Consider the following 27,788-nt stretch of genomic DNA (forward strand, 5'->3'; position numbering starts at 1 on the left):
TTTTTCCTGCCGCTTGTCCCTTTCAGGGGGTGCTGGAGCCTGTTTTGATGAAAACATTTTTTTAACGCCCCCTGCTGGCAGTGGTCACTTACTTTCACTTTTTTTTTTTTTTTTAAATAGGCTAAAAAATCTTATACATGTATACATTTGTATCATTATTATCAACATTGCAGCCTTCTCTCTTGACATTGTGTCTTTTGGTTATTGTACCTCTAGCCTTGCTTTAAAAAAAAACATGTTTACAGTATGCGGCAGGCCTCTAAAAACAAGCATGTAAAACAAGGCTAAAACCATTAATATGCTAAGTAGTTATATTTGTCTTTTTAACAAAATAATTTCTACTTTTCTCCTTAAAGTTTTGGATTTTTTACTTACTTTTTTTTTTTTTTTTTTTTTTTAGCCCAATTTTTCTGTATCCTTAAATAGTTGTAAATAAAATGATAGTATTTTTAAAAGAGCAAGGGTCAATAAGAAACGAGCTGCTGGGCCACACTTTGGACACCCCTGTTTCAAACCAGCTAAAAAAGGTAAAAACAAGTTTATTGTACTATTTATACCGACCAGGAGATGTAAAACATATTTTTTTGTACACTTTTAATCAACTATAAGAGGTTTATATGAAACAAAAACTGCTGAAACGTTAGCGGTTGCCGACAATGTTGACTTTTATCGCTAACATTAGCATTAGCGGCTGGAAGCTAACGAGAGTCAGGCCGTCCTTTTTCGTCGGCGAACGTTAAAGGACGTGTTTAATAGTTGCTAGTCTTGTTCAAATGCTGATGGACTAAAGTAAACGTAAAATGGTGTTTAAAAAGGAATACCCTAAGTTACGGGTTAAAAGATCACATACTCGGTGTATTCATCAGCTGTCAGGATGGCCGAGCGGTCTAAGGCGCCAGACTCAAGGTGACAAACCTTCCTCTGATGGGACTTCTGGTCTCCGAATGGAGGCGTGGGTTCGAATCCCACTTCTGACACAACTTTTTTTTTATAAACACTAAATTATCTCTTTAAATCGCATAATCACGAGGAGTACGACGTACCTCATAATAATCCTCAATCATATTATTTTGTAAACACACCAACAGTAGCATTATACTGTACACTATTGTTAGTGTAGAGTATTAGACTGATTACAACAGGACAGCCAATATTATCACATTTTACAGTAACACAAACGATAAAAAAAAACTACATCTAAATCTATATAGCAGAGGTGTGGACTCGAGTCACATGACTTGGACTCGAGTCAGACTCGAGTCATGAATTTGATGACTTTAGACTCGACTTGACAAAATGTAAAAAGACTTGCAACTCGACTTAGACTTTAACATCAATGACTTGTGACTTCACTTGGACTTGAGCCTTTTGAATTGACATGACTTGCTACTTTCCCCAAAACCCAAAGATGAAAAAGTTATTCGGGAGCGCTCCGTATTTTTCATTGTGTACTTGTCTATCAGCGTTGCGTGTGTCAGCTGGTGTGGTCTCAGTACAACAGCCAATCAAATTAGATCTACTTTGTTTTCATCACACAGCATTCATCCAATCAAATTGCAGGACAACCAACGAAGAAGACATGTCCAAACCACACGCCAGTGAACAAAAAATGATACCTAAAATAATTTTGTTTGGGTATAAAAATTACGAGGTGGTCAACACAAAACGGTTTGCAGTATGCAACACATGCGGTTCGAAAATTACTGATGGAGAGGCAACAACTTCCAACTTCGTCCGGCATTTGAAGTTGCACAAAGAACGGTAAGTTTTGAATGTAAGATAACGTTTATTGGCTAAGTAACGTGACTTTTATTTGCTGTGTAGTTAAATCAGTGAGGCTGTAAACTCACTGCTAACGTTATAACGTTATTGCAAACACGGGAATCTGTTGCAGTTCACTACCTTATTCATACTTTTTGTTCAGTGATTTTTTTTAAGCAGGGTTACGTTAGTCAATATATCACACGTAACGTTAGACGGCGGTCAGCAGCACCGCGTATTTTAGCCACCTAAAAAAAGGCAAAAATAGTAAAATAAAGGTCAGTTAAAATGTATACTATATTATGAATATGTGTACCGTTTTAGCTAGCTTTCTGACATACTGTTGGTTGTTTACCTCAGCGGTCCCCAACCACCGGGCCGCGGCCCGGTACTGGTCCGTGGATCGATTGGTATCGGGCCGCACAAGAAATAATTTTTTTTTCTTTCTTTTTTTAATTAAATCAACATAAAAACACAAGATACACTTACAAGTAGTGCACCAACCCAAAACAACTCTTTCCCCCTTTTGTTCTGGGCATTGAACATGAAGACTCTTCCTTCACTGTTCCGAGTGGCCATGAGAGTCTTGGCAGTGCCTGCCTCCAGTGCTCCAGTGGAGAGAGTTTTCAGCCATGGTGGCATCATACTACGCCCCCATCGTGCACAAATGACTGACAGACTCTTGGCTAATTTGGTCTTTTGCAAATGCAATGCAGCATAGGGCCCTGACATATAAAAAGTACAACTTTTTTGTTATGTTCACGTATATGTCATGTTTTTTCAATGTTAACACTTTTGTACAAATAAGTACATTTGCACTTTATTTTTCAATGTGTTTGTTCTGTAAAGGAATGAGTTAATGTTTAAAATGACTGGTTAGTAGTGCTATTATAAAGTGCAATGTCAGCACAATTTTCTTTCCTGCAATTTAAAATGCACTTGTTTTAATAAATAAATACAGCGTTTGAAAAGCATACACAATCTGTGTTAATATATTAGTCTGTGGTTAAAAGGACTTGAAAGGACTCAAAACTCAAAATGCAGGACTTAGGACTTGACTTGAGACTTTCCAGTCTTGACTTTGGACTTGACTCGGGGCTTGCCTGTCTTGACTCGGGACTTGACTCGGACTTGAGGGCAAAGACTTGAGACTTATTTGTGACTTGCAAAACAATGACTTGGTCCCACCTCTGCTATATAGCATTTTCAAACAAACTATTTTTTGTATTAATAATCTGTATGTGCCATGTTTTGTCTGTCCACTAGATGGCAGCATAGGACGTTCTCCATTCACTAGGACACATTATTAGGTACACTAAAAGCTTCAAGTGTTGTAACAATAAACAATTTCCAAAATGAATACATCAAAAATTTGAATTATTATCTATTATTTTTATAAATATAATTTTAATCGATCCTGAAATATAAATCAATCAAATCACACATTAGACGTCAGTATATAATGTTTATTAGTGAATAGATGAAAAGTTAGCATTATTGTGTGGTGTACCTAATGAAGTGTCCAATGAGTGTGGTTGTTGTTGACATTAAAAACTTTAAAAAAATATATAACACAGTGGTCAAATTTAAATGTTGTTGTATTTAATGTTAGCTTAGCATTGTGGTGCTAAAAATAGTTAAAAAGGTGACAGTGAGGAGGTCACGGACCCTTGAAGGGGTCACAGGGCGGACTGTTGGAGTCCTTGTCCGTCCATAGGTTGTGTTCCCATGAGGGGGGGGGGCAGTCCCAGTCACTTTGTCAGGACTAATGTGAGGATTTGGGGCCACGCTAAGCTACAAGTGCTAATTGTTTGTGTGCCAAGAGACTCCCCTCAATCAGCCGGGTCTGACCCCTCCCTTTTGTCTGCACGGGACTTGAACCTGACACGTCGGACCTGGGTGGGGACCTGGGGAGGGGGGGGGGTCTTTATTCTGACGCCGAGTTAAAAACAATTTTTATTCTTTGTTCGACTCTTGTAACATTCCATCGTGACACCCCAGTAGGGGAGGAGGGCGGGTCTTATGGGGAAGTGAGGGACTGGGTTCGGGTGGGGGGGGGTCAAGTCCATTCCTACCTGGTCAACAACGAATGGACCAGGACCACCGCAGCTTCAAGTGTCCCATCAGAGAGAGTGGTCCCCTTAGCAACCCCCCCATGTTGTTCTGATGGCATGCTGATGAGAGGATTAGGACTTGGTTTGGGGGCCGGGTGGACTACATCAAGTCAAGAGCTGTGTTGGAGGACACAAAGGACGTGTGAAGGTGTGAAGCAGGACTGGACCACAACCATGGTCTACTGTGGACTTTGACCACGCCTACTAGACCACAACCATGGACTACTGTGAACTTTGACCACGCCCACTGGACCACAACCATGGACTACTGGGGACTTTGACCACGCCCACTGGACCACAACCATCACTCGATGACGTCATCACCATGACGCGATGACGTCTTAATGTGATGTCATCGTGTGATACCATATCACATGTAATCAACTGATGATATCATCCACAATCTCGATGATCGTTTTATGATATCACATGATAATGTCATCACATGATGATACCCAGATATCGCCATGTGATGATGATGATGATGCTGTCTTTCAAACGATGTGTGCGTGATGATATCACATAATTTTGTTGATTTCATCTACATGATGATATCTCATGATATCTTGATGTTTCATCAAGATATCATGTGATGACATTATCATGTGATATCATGTGGAGGGCGTGTAATATCATGTGATATTACATGATGATGTCACATGATTTTGATGATGTCATTTACATGATGATATCTCATGATATCGTGATGGTTTCATCAAGATATCATGAGATAACATCATCATCATGTGATATCATGTGGAGGGCTTCAGAATCAGAAATACTTTATTAATCCCTGAGGGGAAATTAAGATTTTCTGCACAATCCCATTCAAGATTAGACAAACATTACAGGGAGACATGTGATATTATGTGATATAACAGGATGATATCACATGATTTTGATGATGTCATCTCCATGATGATATCTCATGATATCTTGATGTTTCATCAAGATATCATGTGATGACATTATCATGTGATATCATGTGGAGGGCATGTAATATAAAGTGATATTACATGATGATATCACATGATTTTGATGATGTCATCTACACGATGATACCTCATGATGAAACGATCAAGATATCATGAGATAACATCATCATCATCATGTCATATTATGTGGAGGGCATGTCAAATCAAGTGATATAACAGGATGATATCACATGATGTTGATGATATCATCTGCATCAGGACCGGTCAACGCTTGAACATTTGTCCCACGGACCGGGGTGGTGGGGGGGGGGGGGGGGGGGGATATGGTATTCTTTTTGGTTTTTTTGTCATAAAAAAACAATCATGTGTGCTTACGGACTGTATCCCTGCAGACTGTATTGATATATATTGATATATAATGTAGGAACCAGAAATATTAATAACAGAAAGAAACAACCCTTTTGTGCGAATGAGTGTGAATGAGTGTAAATAGGGGAGGGAGGTTTTTTGGCTTGGTGCACTAATTGTAAGTGTATCTTGTGTTTTTTATGTTGATTTAATAAAAAATAAAAATAATAGCATTTATCGGCCTGCCGATATTATCGGACATCTCTACCAAAGACTATAAAAATGGGACCCATTGCCTCCCTGCTTGGCACTCAGCATCAAGGGTTGGAATTGGGGGTTAAATCACCAAAAAAGATTCCCGGGCGCGGCCACCGCTGCTGCCCACTGCTCCCCTCACCTCCCAGGGGGTGATCAAGGGTGATGGGTCAAATGCAGAGAATAATTTCGCCACACCCAGTGTGTGTGTGTGACAATCATTGGTACTTTAACGTTAAATATCATTATGTGTTGACATCTACATGATGATATCACATAATTTTGATGAATTTATCAAGATATCATGTGATGACATCATCCTGTGGTATCATCACGGCCCTCAATGAAAACCAGTTTGACTTCCCTGATGTAGATGACATCATCATCATCACATGTGCTCACATGATGATATCATCTGCAGCGTACGTGATATCATGCACATGATGACATCATCTACAAGGCATATGATATCATCATGTGATCATGACTTCATTATCATAATTACAGTGGCTCATTTGCATGATGATGATATCACATGATCGTACGTCATGACGGGATATCATTGATGACATCATCATCATGTGATATCATGGTCATGTGGCTCATTTAGAACAGTGGTCCCCAACCTTTTTGTAGCTGCGGACCGGTCAACGCTTGAAAATTTGAGGGGGGGGGGGGTTATGGTTTTTTGGTTGTTTTTTTTTGTCATAAAGAAATACAATCATGTTTGCTTATGGACTGTATCCCTGCAGACTGTATTGATCTATATTGATATATAATGTATATATTGTGTTTTTTATGTGGATTTAATTTAAATAAAAAATAAAAAAAATATATATATTTTTTTATTTTATTTTTATTTTTTACATTTCTTGTGCTGCCCGGTACCAATCGGTCCACGGACTGGTACCGGGCCACGGCCCGGTGGTTGGGGACCACTGCTTTAGAAGACATCATCACATGTGGATGATGATGTCATCACATGATGATATCATCTATAGCGTGGATCACATCAAGGGGCCATGTGACGACATCCTCATGACGTGATATGGCCATGTTGATGTCGTCACCCTGGCACCGTCATATCTGACACCATGTGACTACCGCGCCGTCACAGACAGGAAGTAGCCGTAGGACCTTGTCGGCCAATCAGAGGCCAGAAGAGAGTGGCGAGCGGAAAAGACAGACTTGGTGGAAACGTCGTTAGTGCTTTCATCAGAACGTTTATGAAGGATGTCCTCTCAGACACACTAACTCTCCTTGTTTCCACTTACACCCCCCCCCCCCCCCCCCCCAATAGACTCCCCCCTCCCCCCCTGCCCTAGCTGTCAGGCCACAACAATGCACGGCATTAGCATGCTAATGAGGCCGCCAGGTGGCCCGCTAGACAGCTCAATTAAAGAGCTCGTTAAAGAGCCAGTGAGTGACAGGACACAGGAAGTCACATGCTAACAATGCTAACAGGAGCTAACGAGGCTAACCACCCTTTAAACGTGGCCTTTTAGTGGAGGGGGAGGAGAGGGGGGCGCCATCATTAAGGTAATGAAGACAACAACAGCAACTGACCTGGTCGCCGTGACGACGGTGTCCTCGCCTTTATCAGCAACTTCACACGTCACTCATTCTGTCTTTTTCCTCGCTCCCCATCCACCCTCACTATTTTTGAAGGTCCTCTGTAGTGGACGTTTGTGGACACCGTGGAACCCCTGAGAGTCCAAACGTTTGTACGAGAATGAAATAACGCGACGCAACACGAAACGTCGTCTCGTCCAGACGACAATAGCCTCCATGTTGCCAACGTCTGGTGTGTGTGTGTGTGTGGACAATAATAAGGACATTATTAGCGACATGCTAATCACTTTGTAACAGTTTAGCCGTGCTCTCTCAAGTGTGAAAACGGGGGCGTGTGTGTGTGTGTGTGTGTGTGTGTGTGTGTGTGTGAGAGTGTGTGTGGACAAACAAGCAAACAGACTGTCCAAAAGATGGCCGCCCTCATGAATATGCTAATCCCCGTTTAGCATAGCTGGTTAATGACGATGGCCCGCTTCTTCTTGGTCTTCTTTCACGCTGACACGCTTCTACGCGTTTCAGCTTCGGTTTTAGCTAACGTCACCCTTTTTGTGTCTGCCTGGCGGGCGGGGTTTAACCTACATAGGACAACAAAAGCTGTCTCACCTCCAGGGACAATATGCCCTCCATCTTTAGCAGCGTGTTAGCATGCTAATGCTAATGAGCTTGTGTGTGTGTGTGTGTGTGTGTGTGTGTGTGTGTGTGTGTGTGTGTGTGTGTGTGTGTGTGTGTGTGACTGCTAGCATGTCCGCTAACGTGACCGTCGACATCGTATATATAGTCGCCGCGTCGACCGCTACTGCCTATTGGCGCTGACGAGACCTGGGGCCGCCATCTTGAAATGGGCGATGAATTGAATCCCATTGAGGGTGTTGAGTTGGGGAGGGGCCACCAGGGGTTGTATATATTTTCAAGTATTTCTTATATTGACAACCAAACAATTACACAAGGCGAATCAGTAAAGAATCTGGGTATTATCTTCGACCTAACTCTCTCGTTTGAATCACACATTAAGAGTGTTACTAAAACGGCCTTCTTTCATCTCCGTAATATCGCTAAAATTCGTTCTATTTTATCCACTAGCGACGCTGAGATCATTATTCATGCGTTCGTTACGTCTCGTCTCGACTACTGTAACGTATTATTTTCGGGTCTCCCTATGTCTAGCATTAAAAAATTACAGTTGGTACAAAATGCGGCTGCTAGACTTTTGACAAGAACAAGAAAGTTTGATCATATTACGCCTATACTGGCTCACCTGCACTGGCTTCCTGTGCACTTAAGATGTGACTTTAAGGTTTTACTACTTACGTATAAAATACTACACGGTCTAGATCCGTCCTATCTTGTCGATTGCATTGTACCATATGTCCCGGCAAGAAATCTGCGTTCACAGAACTCCGGCTTATTAGTGATTCCCAGAGCCCAAAAAAAGTCTGCGGGCTATAGAGCGTTTTCTATTCGGGCTCCAGTACTATGGAATGCCCTCCCGGTAACAATTAGAGATGCTACCTCAGTAGAAGCATTTAAGTCCCATCTTAAAACTCATTTGTATACTCTAGCCTTTAAATAGCCCCCCTGTTAGACCAGTTGATCTGCCGTTTCTTTTCTTTTCTCCTCTGCTCCCCTTTTCCTTGAGGGGGTGGGGGGGCACAGGTCCGGTGGCCATGGATGAAGTGCTGGCTGTCCAGAGTCAGGACCCGGGGTGGACCGCTCGCCTGTGCATCGGCTGGGAACATCTCTGCGCTGCTGACCCGTCTCCGCTCGGGATGGTGTCCTGCTGGCCCCACTATGGACTGGACTCTTACTATTATGTTGGATCCACTATGGACTGGACTCTCACAATATTATGTCAGACCCACTCGACATCCATTGCTTTCGGTCTCCCCTAGAGGGGGGGGGTTACCCACATATGCGGTCCTCTCCAAGGTTTCTCATAGTCATTCACATCGACGTCCCACTGGGGTGAGTTTTTCCTTGCCCGTATGTGGGCTTTGTACCGAGGATGTCGTTGTGGCTTGTGCAGCCCTTTGAGACACTTGTGATTTAGGGCTATATAAATAAAGATTGATTGATTGATTGATTGATATATATATAAATAATCCGTTCATGAATGAGTATATCCGTTCGGCCACCGTGTTCAATGGAGAAGTCTGATCTACAAAATTTGAAGGCAGCATACCCCTTCCCCTTCGAGCTGAAGCAATGCATGGTGGGAATGTGTGTCAGTGTATTAACATGTCAGGAAACAGAGTGGACCGACACCAGCAGATGACATGGCACCCCAAACCATCACTGATGGTGGAAACTTTACACTAGACTTCAGGCAACGTGGATCCTGTGCCTCTCCTGTCTTCCTCCAGACTCTGGGACCTCGATTTCCAAAGGAAATGCAAAATTTGCATGGTTGGGTGATGGTTTGGGGTGCCATTTCATCTGCTGGTGTCGGTCCACTCTGTTTCCTGAGATCCAGGGTCAACGCAGCCGTCTACCAGCAAGTTTTAGAGCACTTCATGCTTCCTGCTGCTGACCTGCTCTATGGAGATGGAGATTTCAAGTTCCAACAGGACTTGGCACCTGCACACAGCGCAAAATCTACCCGTGCCTGGTTTACGGACCATGGTATTTCTGTTCTAAATTGGCCCGCCAACTTCCCTGACCTTAGCCCCATAGAAAATATGTGGGGTATTGTGAAAAGGAAGATGCAGAATGCCAGACCCAAAAACGCAGAAGAGTTGAAGGCCACTATCAGAGCAACCTGGGCTCTCATAACACCTGAGCAGTGCCAGAAACTCATCGACTCCATGCCACGCCGCATTAACGCAGTAATTGAGGCAAAAGGAGCTCCAACCAAGTATTGAGTATTGTACATGCTCATATTTTTCATTTTCATACTTTTCAGTTGGCCAACATTTCTAAAAATCCCTTTTTTGTATTAGCCTTAAGTAATATTCTAATTTTGTGACACACGGAATTTTGGATTTTCATTTGTTGCCACTTCAAATCATCAAAATTAAATGAAATAAACATTTGAATGCATCAGTCTGTGTGCAATGAATAAATATAATGTACAAGTTACACCTTTTGAATGCAATTACTGAAATAAATCAAGTTTTTCAAAATATTCTAATTTACTGGCTTTTACCTGTATATATATATATATATATATATATATATATATATATATATATATATATATATATAAATAAGAGAAATACTTGAATTTCAGTGTTCATTTATTTACACATATACACACACATAACACTCATCTACTCATTGTTGAGTTAAGGGTTGAATTGTTCATCCTTGTTCTATTCTCTGTCACTATTTTTCTAACCATGCTGAACGCCCTGCCCTGTCTGATGATGCATTCTGCTTCGTCTCCTTGTTGTGTGCGCAGTTGTGCACTGCACTCTCTAAAAGCTGTAGATGTTATTGTCACATATGCATGTACAGTAGATGGCAGTATTGTCCTGTTTAAGAGTGTCACAACATTGCTGTTTACGGCAGACGAACTGCTTTACGGTAGACGAAAACGTGACTGTTGTGTGTTGTTGCCACGCTGGGAGGACGTTAATGAAACTGCTTAACAATAAACCCACATAAGAAACTAAGAACTCGCCCTCGATCATTCTACAGATATAACGTGATTGGGCAGGCATGCTGTTTATATTGTGGGAAAGCGGACTTGAAAACAGGCTGTCGACACGTCACTCAGGTCCGCCTGAATTTCGGGAGATTTTCGGGAGAAAATTTGTCCCGGGAGGTTTTCGGGAGAGGCGCTGAATTTCGTGAGTCTCCCGGAAAATCCGGGAGGGTTGGCAAGTATGCATATATAATAGTTTCCTTTTCAGGTGAGAGAGGACGCTAAAGGCAGTGCCTTTAAGGCACGCCCCCAATATTGTTGTCCGGGTGGAAATCGGGAGAAATTCGGGAGAGCTACAGGTGCATCAGAGCCAGAACAAACAGGCGAAGAGACAGCTTCTTTCCCAGAGCTGTCACCATCTTGAACTCTAACTTATAATAATAATAATTCACCCCTACATAATATACCCTACTGTGCAATATTACCTTTCGAGTGCAATACGTCCGACACTGATTGTTATTTATTACTCCAGTACTCTTGTCTTGTTCTGTATATTGTACAGTTTTTTGTATTTCTACAGTGTTTTGTATATTGTACAGGATTGCTTATTACTTTTATTGGATAGTAGTCTGTTTATTTCAATTGTTAGTTTTTTTCTTTATTGCCTGTTGTGTAATTTATTTTATTTTATTATTTAGTTATTTTTACCCCATATTTGTTCCCACTACTGCACCTTAAATTGGAGTCCTTAATCTCGTTATATGCAAATATAATGACAATAAAGTCCATTCTATTCTATTCTATCTATTCCCGGGAGATTTTCGGGAAGTATGGCTGGTAGTCGCTGCTAGCTTAGCATAACCCCTTTTGCTAATGCTAGCCCAATGTCAGCCAACTTGGCCAAAGTTGGTCACTATTTTCACTAACGCCAGTGTTTTAATGTTCAACCAAAAGGGTAACTTTTTGAGCCTGAGCTTGGTCTTTTTAAGAAAATGTAACGACATTAACACAACTGCGGTTGCTAACATGCTAACGCTACTACTCCCTTTACGTTATGGTTTGTAATGCTAGAGCTTTACTTGACATCTGCTTCGTGTAATTACCATCGTTAGTCACACCTAGCTCAGCCTGGACCCCGACTTAAACAAGTTGAAAAACTTATTCGGGTGTTACCATTTAGTGGTCAATTGTACGGAATATGTACTGCACTGTGCAATCTACTAATAAAAGTTTCAATCAATCAATCAATCAAGCCTAGTCCTCGTAAGAGGAGGCTCAAGCTGGCGCTGACGCATCTTCCCGGTGTGTTCAAGTGCAACGTTGACGCCGTTTTTTAAGTCGACGGATCATTGCCATGGTATAATGAAACGTTTGTGTGTTCCAGGTGAGCTGAGTGCTCATCATCGTCATGGTCGCAGCCCGTGGATGAAGACGAGCCCCCGCCCAAAAAAAGAAAACAAAGAGAGTGTTGCTATTGTGATACAGGAGGTCAGTCGGGGGTTACTCGGAGGTCGGTGCTGAGGGTCAAAGTGCAAGCAAAGGCGACGGCCAGCGGCCTCCCTAAAGTGAAGCTAGCTTATGTCGCGCTAGCTTAGCTTTAATGTTAGCATTAGCAGAGAGTTTTTGGCGGGTATTAGCCAGTCAGTTAGCTCGCTCCTGGTGGTGTTGTGACCGTGTGGGCGGGGCTGGCCGTGTGTGTCGTTAACCTTTTTAAACACACTGATAATTAGTGCTTATTACAGCCTGGGGGGCTATTAGGACCAGTGGACCTGCCCCTCAGGACCACCAGCAGCTCATTATAGGAGGCAGGGTCGCCTTGTTAGCGCCCACATGCTAAACACGTCAATAGTCTGTTTGTGTGACATTGTTCATGTGTCGATAAAGTTGATTACAAATGTTAACGAGTCATGAAAATAGATAAATTTTTATATAATATAGAACATTATAAATGTTATCTATGCGTTATTTCAATCATTTTAAAGTTTGTCATATTGTCACGTTATTTTCTTTATGAGGTAATTATTTGATATTTATTGGAGTTTTAGTCCATTTTTATTGTCGTTATTCATTCGTTTTAATCATGATAATATATTATTATTAAAATATAATACATCTAACGCATTTGGATGATTTTTGATATCGAAAATCCACTTTCTTTACTGTTAACTAACAAACTGTTGACACAGTGCTGCACATAAAAACAATAAAAAAGCATTTAAAATAATGGATATGAGAATAGTAAAAATAAAATAACAATAAAAAAGATAAAATAAGTGGGGGGGGAAATAAGATAGAATAAAACAATAGTGGTTAGAGTGTCCGCCCTGAGATCGGTAGGTCGTGAGTTCAAACCCCGGCCGAGTCATACCAAAGACTAGGGATGTTCGATAATGGCTTTTTTGCCGATATCCGATATTCCGATATTGTCCAACTCTTAATTACCGATACCGATATCAACCGATACCAATATATACAGTCGTGGAGGTTAACACATTATTATGCCTAATTTGGACAACCAGGTATGGTGAAGATAAGGTCCTTTTTAAAAAAAATTAATAAAATAAAATAAGATAAATAAATTAAAAACATTTTCTTGAATAAAAAAGAAAGTAAAACAATATAAAAGCAGTTACATAGAAACTAGTAATTAATGAAAATGAGTAAAATTAACTGTTAAAGGTTAGTACTATTAGTGGACCAGCTGCACGCACAATCATGTGTGCTTACGGACTGTATCCCTTGCAGACTGTATTGATATATATTGATATATAATGTAGAAACCAGAATATTAATAACAGAAAGAAACAACCCTTTTGTGTAAATGAGTGTAAATGGGGGAGGGAGGTTTTTTGGGTTGGTGCACTAATTGTAAGTGTGTCTTGTGTTTTTTATGTTGATTTAATAAAAAAAATAAAAATCTAAAAAAATAAAAATGATACCGATAATAAAAAAAACAGATACCGATAATTTCCAATTGCCGATATTATCGGACATCTCTACCAAAGACTATAAAAATGGGACCCATTGCCTCCCTGCTTGGCACTCAGCATCAAGGGTTGGAATTGGGGGTTAAATCACCAAAAAAGATTCCCGGGCGCAGCCACCGCTGCTGCTCACTGCTCCCCTCACCTCCTGCATGCAGAGAATAATTTCGCCACACCTAGTGTGTGTGTGACAATCATTGGTACTTTAACTTTAACTTAAAAGACACAGATGACTCAAGCCTATATAACATGTTTTATAATATGTTAAATCATTGGCTATTATTGTATATAAATATAACACTATGTGATATGATTTTTTTATTTTTTTATTTAGCCTTTATTTAACCAGGTAAAAAATCCCATTGAGATCAAAGATCTCTTTTCCAAGGGAGACCTGGCCAAGAGGGCAGCAGCAAGGTTACATTAAAAACAGTAAACAACACATAAAACATCAAATTTACAACATTAAAACTTGCTCACAAAACACATGTGCATACAGACAAGGTATGTACAGTACATGTGTATTTACGTACATTTGAACTAACCACGCTAGCTAGTCTTTTTCTAATATTAATCACATCCCTAAAAGTGCCTAAAGAAGTGGAGGTCGTGCACTTTTAATTAGCAAGGAAGACTTGTCATGTGACTTCATTGTGTGTGTGTGTAAAAGTGTGTGTGTGTGTGTACGTCCACTCCAACTTTGGAGGACTCTCCCACCCCTCCCAAGTCCCAAGTCCAATAGTCCGCCTAGCAACAAGAGCAGAGAAATGGCGAGAAAGTAACTTTTTTTTTTTACAGTGTCAAGCGCGGCCCCCCTCCTAGGTGGTCAGCACTGACCTGTGCCCCCCCCATCCCCTGTCCTTTCTCTGTGGTCTTGTTGGCCAGACCTCCCTGCTAATTAGGGGAGCGGTCCCGCCCCCCCAGGAGGCGCTAAATGTGACTCTCGTGTTGTGGACGCCATTCAAGCCCCCCCAACTCTACATTTCATCCCCTCCCCTGGTTTTGTGCGGCTGTCTGCGTCCATCAATCTTCCCATTAGGCGTCCGTATTACGGAAACCGGCGGGAACGCCCCCTTTACACAGCGCCCCCCCAAGTCTCATTAACCCCACCTGTTGTTGGCCCCGCCCCCTGTGTCAGCTCTCACTGGAGGTGAAGGCGAGAAGGAGGCCGCACTTTGGGTGGTATGTTTCCTGTGGGGGGGGGACACAAAGCCCCCAGTGTTCAGGCGGGCCCCCAGGAGCTTGTTTTACAACAGGGGAGGGGCCGCTATCATGATGTGAACCACCCTGAGTCCATTCATGATGACAAACTAGACCACGCCTCCTCCCACTGACCCCCCCTCTCATGCTGCTAACATGTATGTCACTTATACATGTGTGTGTATATACACGTGCCCCCTAGTGGCTGATACAGATATATAAATTTTTCATTTCAAATCATTTAGAAAATGTGACTTTGGGCTAGGGCAGCACGGTGAAAGAGGGGTTAGTGCGTCTGCCTCACAATACGAAGGTCCTGAGTAGTCGTGAGTTCAATCCCGGCCTCGGGATCTTTCTGTGTGGAGTTTGCATGTTCTCCCCGTGACTGCGTGGGTTCCCTCCGGGTACTCCGGCTTCCTCCCACCTCCAAAGACATGCACCTGGGGATAGGCTGATTGGCAACACTAAATTGGCCCTAGTGTGTGAATGTGAGTGTGAATGTTGTCTGTCTATCTGTGTTGGCCCTGCGATGAGGTGGCGACTTGTCCAGGGTGTACACCGCCTTCCGCCCGATTGTAGCTGAGATAGGCTCCAGCGCCCCCCGCGACCCCGAAGGGACTAAGCGGTAGAAAATGGATGGCTGGGATGGACTTTGGGCTAGGGTTGTACGGTATGCCGATACTAGTATAGTACCGCGGTACTAATGAATCAAAAACAGTACTGTACTCTGTTTGAAAAATTTGCCATATTTTTTTTTCACGGGCATGATGGCGCATCGTCACGTCATGACATTGCTGGTTTTACGAGCAGAGGACCATGTTGGGCAGTGCACACACACGGAGTACTTACAAGCAGACACATTGTGTAGACAGAAAAGGGAGAATGGACACATTTTGGTCTAAAAACTAAAGATAAAGGTGAAGTTATAACACTGAAACACCCTCAGGAAGAGGTGCTTTAAGACATGGCTAGCTAGCTAGCAGATAACATCTATCCTTGTCTCCATGGTGACAAATAAAGTGAGTTTCTTACAAGTATCACTGGAGCACGAGGAATAGCTACACATGCTTCACTACACACCGTAGGAGGACACAATAACTCACCGCTAACAAGCGAGCACTCCTGAATGTAAACAAATGCCATGGCATGGGTGGATCTACACCTGACATCCACTGTAATGATACCAAGTACAAGAGCGTATCTTGTCGATACTACTATGATTACATCGATTTTTTTTATCGTCACAAAATATTTTTTATTAAAAAAAAAAAAATCATATTATGTTTATAAACTCAGGAAATATGTCCCTGGACACATGAGGACTTTGAATATGACCAATGTATCATCCTGTAAATACTTGGTATCGGATCGATACCTAAATGTGTGGTGTCATCCAAAACTAATGTAAAGTATCAAACAAGAGAAGAATAAGTGATTATTGCATTTTAAGGAGTGTAGATAGAACATGTTAAAACAGAAAGTAAGCAGATATTAACAGTAAATGAACAAGTAAGGGACAAGCGGTAGAAATGGATGGATGGATGAATTAATATTAAATGTTTACAGTTTGTCCCTCATAATTTTTAGAAAATAATAGAATGATAAATGACACAATATGTTACTGCATCCGTCAGCAGACTAATTAGGAGCCTTTATTTATTTTACTTACTTCTAAAAGAAAAGTTGTCTAGTATGTGCACTATTTTATTTAAGGACTAAATTGCAATAAAAAACATATGTTTAATGTACCCTAAGATTTTTTGTTAAAATAAAGACAATAATGACTTTTTTTTAATGGTCCCTTTTATTTAGAAAAGTATCGAAATACATTTTGGTATTGGACAACCCTACTTTGGGCGAAATTTTGTGGGATCGCTGAAGTGCCAAAGCGAACAGAAATGCTAACAGTTGGGAACTAAAAGTAACTAAAAGTATGAGCAAAACGAGCTAAAAAAGGTACTATGCTAACGTGCTGACAACAACATGCAGTACATACAGTTGGCGTTAGTGGAACACCAAAATATAAATCGCTAAATACCTGTTGAATTAGGAAATGCGCTCGTGTTAGCAAGCTAAACTGAAACGTGCGTCAAGTACTAAATATATGACTCTGGTTTGTGTACCTGAAAAAGGTGTTTACAATGCTAACGTTAGCATGCATCAAGTACTAGAATATGACTGAGGTGTGTGTAAACCTATAAAAGTAGCTAAAAAAACCCACAAAGCTTGGATACTAACAATGGTATGCTAACAGGTATCAAGTATCTGCAAAAAAGCTAGCATGACGCGACATTAGCACATTGCCTCATTCAAATGTTTAGTTAGTGATTTACACTGTTAATGATACATAACACCTCAAATAAGTCAAGTATACAAATTATCCATATTACGATTTAAGGATCGATTTTACAGCATAAATACGGGCATCAGCAGTATCGATATTTCAGTATCGATCCGCACATCACTCTATTGCAGGGGTGTCCAAAAGGGGGCTGCATTGGGATAAAAATTAAAATGGGATGCAAAGTAACTATATATATATATATATATATATATATATATATATATATATATATATATATATATATATATATATATATATATATATATATATATAATATAATGGATATATAATCAATTATTATAAGTGAATATTAGGAGAATGTGAAAGTTTGTGTCCTACCTTGTTTACTTCCCTGATGGTCTCCTTAAAGGCCTACTGAAACCCACTACTACCGACCACGCAGTCTGATAGTCTGATAGATATCAATGATGAAATCTTAACATTGCAACACATGCCAATACGGCCGGGTTAGCTTACTAAAGTGCAATTTTAAATTTCGCGCAAAATATCCTGCTGAAAACGTCTCGGTATGATGACGTCTGCGTGTGACGTCACGGATTGTAGAGGACATTTTGGGACAGCATGGTGGCCAGCTATTAAGTCGTCTGTTTTCATCGCAAAATTCCACAGTATTTTGGACATCTGTGTTGGTGAATCTTTTGCAATTTGTTCAATGAACAATGGAGACAGCAAAGAAGAAAGCTGTAGGTGGGAAGCGGTGTATTGCGGGCGGCTGCAGCAACACAAACACAGCCGGTGTTTCATTGTTTACATTCCCGAAAGATGACAGTCAAGCTTTACCATTGGCCTGTGGAGAACTGGGACAACAGAGACTCTTGCCAGGAGGACTTTGAGTTGGATACGCAGACACGGTACCGTGAGTACGCATGCAGCTGCGGCTTCCAAACATTTGATCGCTTGCCCGTACGTGCGTGCCGCTGTGTGCATGTCACATACGTAACTTTGGGGACTTTGGGGAAATATATGTGCTGTATGAACTTTGGGGAGGTGAACGGTACTTTGGGCTGTGGGATTGAGTGTGTTGTGCAGGTTATATGGACGGGATGGGGGAGGTGTTTGTTATGCGGGATTAATTTGTAGCATATTAAATATAAGCCTGGTTGTGTTGTGGCTAATAGAGTATATATATGTCTTGTGTTTATTTACTGTTTCAGTCATTCCCAGCTGAATATCAGGTCCCACCCGCCTCTCACAGCATCTTCCCTATCTGAATCGCTCCCACTGCCCTCTAGTCCTTCACTCTCACTTTCCTCATCCACGAATCTTTCATCCTCGCTCAAATTAATGGGGAAATCGTCGCTTTCTCGGTTCGAATCGCTCTCGCTGCTGGTGGCTATGATTGTAAACAATGTGCGGATGTGAGGAGCTCCACAACCTGTGACGTCACGCTACTCGTCTGCTACTTCCGGTACAGGCAAGGCTTTTTTATCAGCGACCAAAAGTTGTGAACTTTATCGTCGATGTTCTCTACTAAATCCTTTCAGCAAAAATATGGCAATATCGTAAAATGATCAAGTATGACACATAGAATGGACCTGCTATCCCCGTTTAAATAAGAAAATCGCATTTCAGTAGGCCTTTAAAGCTTTGTAATCAATCAGAAAATCTCAAGCAGCTCGAAGTCAAACATTGATAACTGTGGAGAGTGTTTTGCTTTTTTCCCATCATGCCTTGCAGTGGATTTAAATGGGTGTGATTTCACATTTTTATGCTGATTGGACGGTTTTTTTTTATAATATCCACAAAGTTCAGTGAGCAGATTGTTATGTGTGACCATGTTTGTGGACTTTTTGTGTTAGTTGTGCAACTTGATGTTCACTTTGCTCATATTTTACCGAGCAGTCAGACCCCTAACTGCCCTTTCCTGTTCTAGGGTTATCATCACTTTTTTTTCCAAATTTGCCATCCCTGCTACCTCTTCTGTGGTGGCCAAAGAAAAATCTAAACACACCTGAGATACTCACTGAGCTTAGGTCTATATTCATCGATAGATCGGCTTATCACGGTTTTACCGACATGAACAGGAAATGTACAAATCTATGCCCATATTTGGCGCGCTTATGTACGAGTACACTAAGAAGTACGGCAAAAGGTGTATAGTAGGGGTGTGAGTCCGATTCCTGAGGTAATGATTCGATTCAAAACTGATTCTCGATTCAACTCGATTAAAAATGTAGAAAACCCAAAACCAGTGAAGTTGGCACGTTGTGTAAATGGTAAATAAAAACAGAATACAATGATTTGCAAATCCTTTTCAACTTATATTAAATTGAATAGACTGCAAAGACAAGATATTTAATGTTCGAACTGAGAAACTGTATTTTTTTTTGCAAATAATCATGAACTTAGAATTTAATGGCAGCAACACATTGCAAAAAAGTTGGCACAGGGGCATTTTTACCACTGTGTTACATGGCCTTTCCTTTTAACAACACTCAGTAAACGTTTGGGAACTGAGGAGACCAATTTTCAAAGTAGAATTATTTTCCATTCTTGCTTGATGTACAGCTTAAGTTGTTCAACAGACTCCGTTGTGGTATTTTACGCTTCATAATGCGCCACACATTTTCAATAGGAGACATGTCTGGACTACAGGCAGGCCAGTCTAGTACCCACTCTCTTTTACTACAAAGCCACGCTGTTGTGACACGTGCAGAATGTGGCTTGGCATTGTCTTGCTGAAATAAACAGGGGCGTCCATTAAAAAAAGACCTTGTTTGGATGGCAACATATGTTGCTCCAAAACCTGTATGTACCTTTCAGCATTAATGGTGCCTTCACAGATGTGTAAGTTATTTCTGCCTTGGGCACTAATACACCCCCATACCATCACAGATGCTGGCTTTTCAACGTTGCGCCTAGAACAGTTAAGGTGGTTCTTTTCCTCTTCCGTCCACAGTTTCCAAAAACAATTTGAAATGTGGACTCATCAGACCACAGAACCCTTTTCCACTTTGCATCAGTCCATCATAGATGAGCTCGGGTCCAGCGAAGCGTTTCTGGGTGTTGTTGATAAATGGCTTTGGCTTTGCATAGTAGAGTTTTAACTTGCACTTACAGATGTAGCGACAAACTGTAGTTACTGAAAGTGGTTTTCTGAAGTGTTCCTGAGGCCAAGTGGTGATATCCTTTACACACTGATGTCAGTTTTTGATGCAGTACCGCCTGAGGGATCGAAGGTCACGGGCATTCAATGTTGGGTTTCAGCCTTGCTGCTTACGTGCAGTAATTTCTCCAGATTCTCTGACCCTTTTGATGATATTACAGACCGTAGATGGTGAAATCCCTAAATTCCTTATAATAGCTGGTTGAGAAATGTTGTTCTTAAACAATTTGCTAAGGCATTTGTTCACAAAGTGGTGACCCTCGCCCCATCCTTGTTTGTGAATGACTGAGCATTTCATTAAAGCTACTTTTATACCCAATCATGGCACCCACCTGTTCCCAATTAGCCTGTTCACCTGTGGGATGTTCCAAATAAGTGTTTGATGAGCATTCCTCAACTTTCTCCGTCTTTTTTGCCACTTGTACCAGCTTTTTTGAAACATGTTGCAAGCATCAAATTCCAAATGAGCTAATATTTGCAAAAAATAACAACATTTTCCAGTTTGAACGTTAAATACCTTGTCTTTGCAGTCTGTGCAGATGAATATAGGTTGAGAAAGCCAGTGGTTGCAATGGAAGAAATGTATAGCGGTGGTAATTCATGTGGTACAGCACACTCACAGGAAGGAAGTACACTCACTGAAGCGCACTGATGGAAGTGTTCCAATTGAGGTGTAAGTGTGGACTCATGTGACCTCTGGAGGTGAGACGTCAGCAAAGGTTAAGAAGACGTGAGCAGTTTTAGTTGGAGGGAGGACAGCTGGTCAGGACGTAAAGTAGTCCGCCCTCTTGTTAGGCATGAGTGCCATGAAGGGGGGGGCGACAGTAAAGGAATGCGATGGCGGCCATATGACGCTAATTGCAGCACAAGTGGGCGCTGCTTGTGTCGTCCATTGTGCACCCCGGCCCATTGTCTGCGGCATGTGAGCATCTCCATGAGAAAGGAGCCGGCACATCCCCGCCATTAGAGCCGCTCCACGCCATTGTCACGCCGTACTGTAGCGCCATCAGTCAGCGGGCCGACACAGATCCTCTTTTCTTGTCCTTTGTCCACTTCAAGTCAACGCGCTCAGAAACTAGATCTTCTTCTTGTCTCCTATTGTCCTTTTTAGAGCACGTTTATTACTCCCTTCTTGTCCACTTCTTCCCATCTGGGACATCTTAAACCTGCACTAAGGACTAACCAGACCTCCATTCTGGCCGCCATCTTGCTTTGTAATCCTACTTTTCTTTTTTGTGGGAACTTGAATCTGCATCCAAAGTGACAAAATAAAGAAATTAATTGTTTAATTGCACAATACAGACTATATACTTGAATATAATTATAATTTAAATATGAACTAATCTTAGTATATTTATATATTACCACCCACGTTTGAAAACCATGTTTAAAGTGATTGCATCGCTTTACAATAGGGGTGTCCAAAGTGCGCGCCGGTGGCAATTTGCGGCCCGCAGCTCCAGTTTTGTCTGAAAAACCCCCCAGTAAAAATGTAAGAATAAAGAGCAAAAAGACATAATGTAATGAAAAAAAGCTGAAATTTTCATGTTAATAATTAATAATAATACACTATTTGACCTATAACGCCAAGTTATCTACAGTATATATATAATATATGTATATACACATATATTTGTATATATATATGTATGTATATATATATATATATATTTAAATGACCATGTCAAGGTGATCTACCTCATTTCATATGTGTGTGTGTATATATAAATATATATATATATATATATATATATATATCCATCCATCCATCCATCTTCTTCCGCTTATCCGAGGTCGGGTCGCGGGGGCAGCAGCCTAAGCAGGGAAGCCCAGACTTCCCTCTCCCCAGCCACTTCGTCCGGCTCTTCCTGTGGGACCCCGAGGCGTTCCCAGGCCAGCCGGGAGACATAGTCTTCCCAACGTGTCCTGGGTCTTCCCCGCGGCCTCCTACCGGTCGGACGTGCCCTAAACACCTCCCTAGGGAGGCGTTCGGGTGGCATCCTAACCAGATGCCCGAACCACCTCATCTGGCTCCTCTCGATGTGGAGGAGCAGCGGCTTTACTTTGAGCTCCCCCCGGATGGCAGAGCTTCTCACCCTATCTCTAAGGGAGAGCCCCGCCACCCGGCGGAGGAAACTCATTTCGGCCGCTTGTACCCGTGATCTTGTCCTTTCGGTCATAACCCAAAGCTCATGACCATAGGTGAGGATGGGAACTTAGATCGACCGGTAAATCGAGAGCTTTGCCTTCCGGCTCAGCTCCTTCTTCACCACAACGGATCGATACAGCGTCCGCATTACTGAAGACGCCGCACCGATCCGCCTGTCAATCTCATGATCCACTCTTCCCTCACTCGTGAACAAGACTCCGAGGTACTTGAACTCCTCCACTTGGGGCAAGATCTCCTCCCCAACCCGGAGATGGCACTCCACCCTTTTCCGGGCGAGAACCATGGACTCGGACTTGGAGGTGCTGTATATATATATATATATATATATATATATATATATATATATATATATATGTATGTATATACACACATATATATATTTTTTTATATATGTACATGTAAGTTTATATAGATATAATATTTGTATACAGTGTTCCCCCCTTTAACGTGGGGGTTCCGTTTAAAAAAATACCCGCTTTAAGTGAAATCCGTGTAGTAGAAGTTTATTTTTATTTCTTTGTTTTTTAAGTTTTCAATCATCATATATTTTTTTCATTTACTCTATATGTTTTTTCAATTAAAAAAAAGGGTTGTTTTTTTTTTCCATTGACTGTGCAAGTTTTTTCTTTTACAGTTTTTTATTTATTTTTTATTCATCATATTTTTTTTCCGTTTACAGTACCGTATTTTCCGCACTATTAGCCGCACCTAAAAACCACAAATTTACTCAAAAGCTGACAGTGCGGCTTATAACCCGGTACGCTTTATATATGGATTAATATTAAGATTCATTTTCATAAAGTTTAGGTCTCGCAACTACGGTAAACAGCCGCCATCTTTTTTCCCGGTAGAAGAGGAAGCGCTTCTTCTTCTACGCAAGCAACCGCCAAGGTAAGCACCCGCCCCCATAGAAGAGGAAGCGCTTCTTCTTCTACTGTAAGCAACCACCCGCCCCCGTAGAAGAAGAAGAAGCGCGCGCGGATATTACGTTTCATTTCCTTTGTGTGTTTACATCTGTAAAGACCACAAAATGGCTCCTACTAAGCGACAGGTTTCCGGTTCATGAAAAGACGCAATCTCTCCATCCGCACACGGATTACTATTTCACAGCAACTGCCTAAAGACTTTCAAGAAAAGCTGGCTACTTTCCGTGCATATTGTAAAAACAAGATAGCTGAAAAAAAGATCCGGCCAGAGAACATTATCAACATGGACGAGGTTCCACTGACTTTTGATATTCCTGTGAACCGCACTGTGGATACAACGGGAGCACGTACGGTGAATATTCGCACCACAGGGAATGAGAAGTCATCCTTCACTGTGGTTCTAGCTTGCCATGCTAATGGCCAGAAACTTCCACCCATGGTGATATTCAAAAGGAAGACCTTGCCAAAAGAGACCTTTCCAGCCGGCGTCATCATAAAAGCTAACTCGAAGGGATGGATGGATAAAGAAAAGGTGAGCGAGTGGTTAAGGGAAGTTTACGCGAAGAGGCCGGGTGGCTTTTTTCACGCAGCTCCGTCCATGTTGATATACGACTCCATGCGCGCCCACATCACGCTGGTTTTTAATATATTATTAAAGTTTGACTGACCTATCTGACTGTTTTTTTGACATTCCCTTTAGCTTAGTTAGATGCGGCTTATAACACGGGGCGGCTTATAGGTGGACAAAGTTTTGAAATATGCCGTTCATTGAAGGCGCGGCTTATAACCCAGGGCGGCTTATGGTGCGGAAAATACGGTATATGTATGCTCGCCTGAAACAATGTTGTAAATTAGGCAAGCTGAAGGCATTCTGTGGTGTACAGCAGTGGTCCCCAACCACCGGTACCGGTCCGTCGACCGTATGGTACCGGGGGGCACAAGAAATAAAAATAATAAAAAATATTTTTTATTTTTTTATTTGAGACTCATCGCAGGGGCCAACACAGATAGACAGACAACATTCACACTTACCGTACATTCACACATTAGGGCCAATTTAGTGTTGCCAATCAACCTATCCCCAGGTGCATGTCTTTAGAGGTGGGAGGAAGCCGGAGTGCTCGGAGGGAGCCCACGCAGTCACGGGGAGAACATGCTAACTCCACACAGAAAGATCCAGAGCCCGGGATTAAACTCAGGACCTTCGTATTGTGAGGCACATGCACTAACCCCTGTCGCACAGTGCTGCACCCTGCATACTTCATTTTTTTCTTGATGGAAAAAGTTTGCACTACCCTGATCTAATATATTAGAAGCTCTCGAAATTAAAATAAAATACAAACATATACTCGGTGGTCAGTTAAAAAAATACCATAAACAAACAAAACAATACAAATAACTACTTGTAATGGATGAATGAATATGAAAAATTAAAACCACTACAATAATTAACATTGGTAAAATAATGACTGAACATAAATGTTTCTACACACACCAGGTTGTGCAGTTACACAATCGTATTATTGTTCATTTTATCATCATTCTATTCTTACAGGGAAAGGCCCACAACATTATGTTGGAATAAAAAACAACAGATAAAAAGTGCAAAAATATGTAATTTAATGTGAAAAAGATGAAATGTTGATACTAATTATTAATAATAATATATTGTGTCAGGGGGCAGCACGGTGAAAGAGGGGTTAGTGCATCTGCCTCACAATATGAAGGTCCTGAGTAGTCTTGGGTTCAATCCCGGGCTCAGGATCTTTCTGTGTGGAGTTTGCATGTCCTCCCCGTGACTGCGTGGGTTCCCTCCGGGTACTCCGGCTTCCTCCCACTTCCAAAGACATGCACCTGGGGATAGGTTGATTGGCAACACTAAATTGGCCCTAGTGTGTGAATGTGAGTGTGAATGTTGTCTGTCTATCTGTGTTGGCCCTGTGATGAGGTGGCGACTTGTCCAGGGTGTAAAACGCCTTCCGCCCGATTGTAGCTGAGACAGGCTCCAGCGCCCCCCGCGACCCCAAAGGGAATAAGCGGTAGAAAATGGATGGATGGATATTGTGTCATGTAAAACCTTATCTCTTTAAATATCCATCCATCCATTTTCTACCGCTTGTCCTTTAGGGGGTGGCGGGGGGTGCTGGAGCCTATCTCAGCTGCATTCGGGCGGAAGGCGGGGTACACCCTGGACAAGTCGCTACCTCCTCACAGGACCAACACAGATAGACAGACAACATTCTAATAGCTAATGTTTATTTTTAGCTTTTTTTTTTTTCAATTAAAAAATATCAAAGTGGCCCACGCATATTTTGACTTTTCCTTATATGTTTGGACACCCCAATAATCATAATATACATTTTCCTCAGCTACACTAACCCTCGACTTTCATTATACTTATACGTTTTTAAACACTATTATGAAACAATTCAATGGTGGTCATTATTTGTAGTGATGGCTGAAAAGATACAGAAGCATCGACGCATTATAAAAACACACAAGGAGTGATAATGGAGGTGTGTGTCACTTTAAGAAATAAAAAACAGGTGACCAACTAAGAAAAGGGCAAAATTCCGAAATGTGGGATAATGTTGGTTTTATAGCGCCGAATAAGGAAAATTGTATTTTCTTGTTTCTATTAAAAAAAAATCAAAAATCGGTTAAAGAAAAAAAAATTGAAATAAATAAATAAATGTATACTGTATATATACAGATTATAATTTAGAAAAGAGAAGAGTGTGAAACTTCTCTTGTTGCCTTGTTTGTCCATTCATCCATCCATTTTCTTCCGCTTATCCGAGGTCGGGTCACGGGGGCAGCAGCCTAAGCAGAGAAGCCCAGACATAGTCTTCCCAACGTGTCCTGGGTATTTGACTTTATTAAATGTTTGGGTAGAATTTTATGAAACAAAAGCAGTTTTCTTTAAAGTATTATAGCATTTTATTAGAGCTGGTATCTATTTTATCTAGGAATGTAGTTAATCATAGAACTGGCATTCAATGGTATTAAAAAGGTATTGATTTTGAATCGAGAATCGATTCTGAGTCGAATCATTGCCCCAAAAAATCGAATCGAATTGAATCATGCAGTGCCCAAAGACTCACAGCCCTAATAGTTACTTGCTACTTTGCCAAAAATGTAATTGAAATATTAACTCTTTAAAAATGTAATTTAATACCAGACAAAGTAATTATTGTGCTACTTTAAATGAAAACAGAACTGAAAATACCTGACTATGCAGTTGAAAGACGTCTCATGGAAGCAGAGTGTGTGTGTGTGTGTTTGCCTTTAAAAGGCGGTGCCTGTTGCCAAGTGACGTGTGACGTCAGTGTTTCTAAGGTCTGTTGAAACTTTTCACTGGATGGTGTTGCCTTTTTGCGTCCATGACTGTAGTGTACTTGTCCACAAACAGGGTATTGTAGGATTGCAAGCTTGTCACTTCAATCATTGATTTGTTCATTATTCCCTCTTAGTAGTAGTACTAGTAGTAGTAGTAGTAGTGTGAATGAGTGTGTGTACTTGCATGTTGTGTGTTGTTTGCTTATGTTTTATATACACACTGCAAGTATATGTATAATGTAGTAACAGACACCTTCATAACAATATGTAATATGTTTTATATACACACTGCAAGTATATATATAATGTAGTAGCAGACACTTTCATAACAATATGTAATATGTACAATATACACACTGCAAGTAAATGTATAATGTAGTAACATACACCTTCATTACAATATGTAATATGTACAATATACACACTGCAAGTATATATATAATGTAGTAACAGACACCTTCATAACAATATGTAATATGTTTTATATACACACTGCAAGTATATATATAATATAGTAACAGACACCTTCATTACAATATGTAATATGTACAATATACACACTGCAAGTATATATATAATGTAGTAACAGACACCTTCATAACAATATGTAATATGTTTTATATACACACTGCAAGTATATATATAATGTAGTAACAGACACCTTCATTACAATATGTAATATGTACAATATACACACTGCAAGTATATATATATAATGTAGTAACAGACACCTTCAAACAATATGTAATATGTACAATGTACACACTGCAAGTAAATGTATAATGTAGTAACAGACACCTTCATTACAATATGTTATATGTACAATATACACACTGCAAGTATATATATGATGCAGTAACAGACACCTTCATAACAATATGTAATATGTTACCGTATTTTGGTCATTTTAATCATTGCCAGAACTAATTCCATGGCACATTTTTTTCAGTTTCCATAGCAACACACTTCCAACTTCTGGCGACAAATGTGTGTTCCTACTTCCGGAAACAAACGCGTGTGTGTGTTTTATTCATGGCAGAATCGGTAACGAACAACAAAGACGACTATTTTTGGACAAATGAGGATTCACATTCACAAGCTGAACATATTGAGGATGAACTACTGCTTCT

At 41.0% G+C, this 27,788-nt stretch overlaps 1 long non-coding RNA gene and 1 other non-coding gene across 2 annotated transcripts in view; both read left to right on the forward strand.

Annotated features, from left to right (window-relative positions):
• Positions 1-446: 446 nt before the first annotated feature.
• LOC140679328 (uncharacterized) overlaps positions 447-27,788 on the forward strand; it is a 112,241-nt gene continuing 84,899 nt past the window's right edge. The window contains exons 1-2 of the long non-coding RNA XR_012050779.1: positions 447-527; positions 11,953-12,056. This is a non-coding gene — a long non-coding RNA (uncharacterized lncRNA). The remainder of the gene's footprint in view (positions 528-11,952; positions 12,057-27,788) is intronic.
• Positions 869-977, forward strand: trnal-caa (transfer RNA leucine (anticodon CAA)). Its single transcript has 2 exons — positions 869-906; positions 932-977. It is a non-coding gene; the product is annotated as a tRNA-Leu (tRNA).

The sequence above is a fragment of the Nerophis lumbriciformis genome, linkage group LG13 (genome assembly GCF_033978685.3).
Source record: "Nerophis lumbriciformis linkage group LG13, RoL_Nlum_v2.1, whole genome shotgun sequence".
Lineage (NCBI taxonomy): Eukaryota > Metazoa > Chordata > Actinopteri > Syngnathiformes > Syngnathidae > Nerophis > Nerophis lumbriciformis.